This window comes from Cryptomeria japonica, chromosome 3 (assembly GCF_030272615.1).
Source record: "Cryptomeria japonica chromosome 3, Sugi_1.0, whole genome shotgun sequence".
In the NCBI taxonomy this organism is placed as follows: Eukaryota; Viridiplantae; Streptophyta; class Pinopsida; order Cupressales; family Cupressaceae; genus Cryptomeria; species Cryptomeria japonica.
This window is the reverse complement of record NC_081407.1, coordinates 162,086,736-162,090,937: the sequence shown is the minus strand read 5'-3', so window position 1 is coordinate 162,090,937 and position 4,202 is coordinate 162,086,736.

Below are 4,202 nucleotides of genomic sequence, written 5' to 3'. Positions count from 1 at the left end.
TAGCCTTTCTTGTAGCTTTAGGTACTACAATGTTCATTTTCACCTTTTCCTTAACTTCTTCATAAGTTCCATATCTCAGTTCGGTAGCATGCCTTGGCAGTGTAAGAAATGCATCAATTTGCTATTCTATGATATCATAGTCAATCTCGTAACCCATTGGTGGTAAAGATTGAGTCCTTGGTTCTACAACATTCACATAATAGTAATCGGTGTCTACCTCAAAGCATATATCATCCTTATATTTCTCTACCAACCGTGGTAGAATCCAGTACCTATTGTGCATCTTCTCTTGAAATTTGCTGAAGTAGTCATCCATGATATCATTGAAATTATCTCCCAATTTCTTGATAAAGTCATTAATTTGATGGGTGATTGGTCAGTGTATCTCCCAAACTACTTTATCGACTGATGGAAAGAATTTCTCAAAATAGAAAAACATGCATACAAGAAGTGAACCAAACTTCAGTGTATTTGCCAAGTTGTTCTTCTTCGGCTTCCTTATTGTGTTCAGGTTCTCAAACAAGTTTTTCAATAACACTTCACATAAATCTACTTTCATTCCCTTTTTCACTATTTTATAGGCTAAGTCAACCACTACACAGGGTACACTGTTTTCCCTTTCTGATTGGAAGAAATAGTAACCAATTACTCTAACTGCAAACTTAAGTTCTGCATCAGTGACATTTTTCAGTTTCAGTCCTTGGTAATCAGATTCTACTCCAGTTAAACTGATTAACTCCTTCTGTGATATCATCTTCTGTGCTTGTGCATGATCATAGATAGGATAACCGATGATCACATGAATGATTTCCTTAGTGATTTTGAATGGTTTCTCCTCTAGCCACATAAAATCATCATGAAATTTGCTCAAAACAAACTTAACCCACTGGGGTTTGAACACACGAGGATAGGCTAGGGCTTCAGTTAATCCCTTGATTTTGATATGCTCATACTTGCTATCCATTTTGCCATCGGTACATAGCTCATCATATGTGTCCTTAATTTCAACATGACCGAGTTCTTCAACACGACATTTGGTGAAGAATCTAACATCTTCGACTAACAAGACTCGATCCGGGATGAGTGAAAAGACAGTTTTGTCATCCGATTCAGAGGCGACTTTAGGAGTCAAAGTGTATTTCAGTGAGGGCTTCTCGACATTCTTGACAACTATGGGATCTTGGATCTTGGGTGCCATTTGTAAATTTCAGATAAAACTAGCAAACTATACTCAGGGTTTGACAGTTTACAAACGACAGACACTTCACACTCTTGTAGATAATAGCAATTTGACAAGATCGGTAAACTAGCTTAACAATGTGATGAGATTGATGTAAATACCTTGGATTCGCTTTGAATAAGATTTGATCACCTTGATTCGCTCTGCTTTGCTCTCTTGAAAACTTGGTGAATGTAAATGACCGCGAAAATACCTTTAAGTACACAAAATACCTTATCAAGCTCTGTGTGGGTTAGGTCAAAAACATTAAATGCACTTGGTTTACCTTTAACCGATTTACTTCTTTTTTTGTTTTAACCGAGTAACCAAATTTCCTTCATTTACCGACTTGACAGGCTTCTTGTATTCACCGACTTGATAGGTTTCCTGTAAAGTACTTTTGATAGAATTTCAAACTTACTAATGCATCTTAACTATGCAGATTTTGGATTTAGTACATAATAGAATAGGAACTGTTATGATTTTAACCTTCAGAGAATGCAGTCCCTTCATACCTTTGTTGATTAATTTGGAATAGGTGCACCTAACTCGGTAGGTAAGGTGCTTTCTTCACTTGACACAATTTCCTTCTTTTTCCAAATCATCTTTAATTTTTCTTTTATCTCTTCAGTGTCTCCTCTAGGTTGATCTCTGTAATCTCCAGCTAAATGTCCAACTTTGTGACAATGAAAACATGCCATACCAGGATTTCTCCATGATCTTTGGTTGTTCATTCCAAACCTTATAAAATAGTTGGCACTTATATGTCCATATCTTCCACAACATTCATACCATATCCTTGTATTGTAATCCCATGGTACTGCTGCATATTGTCGGTAAGGATCTGGGTGAGTTTGGTAACCTCTAGCATTTGCTCGGTGTGCAGACCACATGTAGTTCTTTTGCTTAAGCCAACACTTCTCGGTACTATGTCCATATCTATTGCAATTTTTACAAAACCCTTTGAATTTTTCCTTTTGATAGTTGTTAACATACTTTGTCCTACATTGATTAGATGTATGACCATATTTATCACAATTGTAACAATAACCATTGGACTTAGTGATATTCGATTGCTTACCTTTTCTGGTTTGGCATATGTTGGCAGTATGACCTTGATTTCCACAGTAGTAACAAATAGGCTTCTTTCTTTTGATGTTATTCCTGTTTCCAGCTTGCTTTGATGATTCTCCTCTCTTGGTAGTATGAATTCCTTTCTTGGTCGATTCTTTTCCTTTGTATCTGAGTCCTGCATCTTTGTTGGGTCTTCTTGTATTCAGTTGCTCATCCAACATCTTTGATGCTTCATAACTTTTCTTCAATGTTTCTCTAGATTTCTTCTCTGTTTCAAGTTCATTGGTCAACCTTGATACTTCAAGTTTCAATGCTTGATTTTCATCATTCTTCAGAATTGCTTCATGATGTGCATAACCTAGTTGATCTGTCATATTTTGTTGAATCCTAGTTAACCTTATGATTTCATCATTCTTATCAGATACTAAGACTTCAAGTTGTTGTTTCTCTATTTGTAGATCTCTTGCTTTATCCTCAGCTATCCTCAATGCATCTAGATTTTCAGTCATCTGTGTACTGAAATGTTCATGTTCTCTTTTCATTGCTTTTAGTTGATCAACCAATGCTTTGTTCTTTTCTTTCAATACTCCAATCATTTCTTCAGTTTCTTCAGATATATTGTTCTCAGATGATGTTTCAATTTGTTCCACTAACTTTTGAGAATCCTGCAAATCATCAGATAATCTTCTTCTTACTTTCAGAGATTTTTGCATTTGCCTTTGCATGTCTGCAATAACTTGATTAGCATGATCCAGTTCTTCTTGCAGATACACAATCCTCTGAGATTGTTTATAGCCTTCCATTGATAAGATCTTTCTCTTTAGGTAGTTAAACCCTTTTCCAAGATTCAGGCTCTGATACCAATTGTTAGGCCCAATATGGAAAGCTAATGTACTGAGAGGGGAGGGGTGAATCAGTACTCCAAAACTTTTCTTGAATAATAACCTTACTGTTATGCATAAACAGAACAGTGCAGTAACATAGAATAAAGTTAAAACAAACAGATAACAATCATATACAATTCACTCCATAACACATATATTTTGGTTACGCAGAAACTCTTGGTTAGAGAGAAAAAATACGGTGGGGATGGCACCCACAACTTCACTACTGCAATAATAAAGAATGCTCGGTTAGAGCTACATTTAGCTATTTCTGATAGCTTACCCTATTAGGAGTATCAAGATCTGTTAGATCTACCTTGCTAAAGGATTTTACAACATTTATTCTGAATGATGCACCTGGTTAGAGGCTTTACAATTTATAGACTTGATTAGAGTCTTTTACCCTGTTAAAGGTTTCTCTTTCAACTTCACAATATTACAATAAAATCTTTACAAATATCTGCAACTTTACATCTGAAATGTTATAGCAGATTCTATGCGCTCATAATAGATTACCTTGCTTATAGCATACCTTGGTAACCCATATAGTAACTCAGTAAACCCTTCTGTTTACTCTGTTCTTCGACTGTTCTCTGAAAACCTTCTTGGTGACCTCTGTGTCTCTATAACAGTCTTCCTTCATGCATACATACCTTAAGCCTTATCAAAAAGCATGGATTCAGGATGAACATAAGTTGTTAGTAAGTGAACAATGCTTAGTAAAATTGAAAATTGGGAATTATCATGATGAATTTTTGTGTGATATTATGCCTATGGATATTTGTCATATTTTGTTGGGAAGACCTTGGCAGTTTGATAGACAGGCAATACATGATGGGAGGAAGAATACATACACTAATGTGGCCAATGGGATGAAGCAAACCTTGTTACCTTTTGAGGAACCTTTGAAGAATGAAGTCTGTATGAATACCATAATCTATTTAGTAGATGGAAGGAAATTCATGGATGGACTAAGACATGAGAATGTGTGCTTTGCCTTAATTCCTAAGAAGACTGAGAGATCG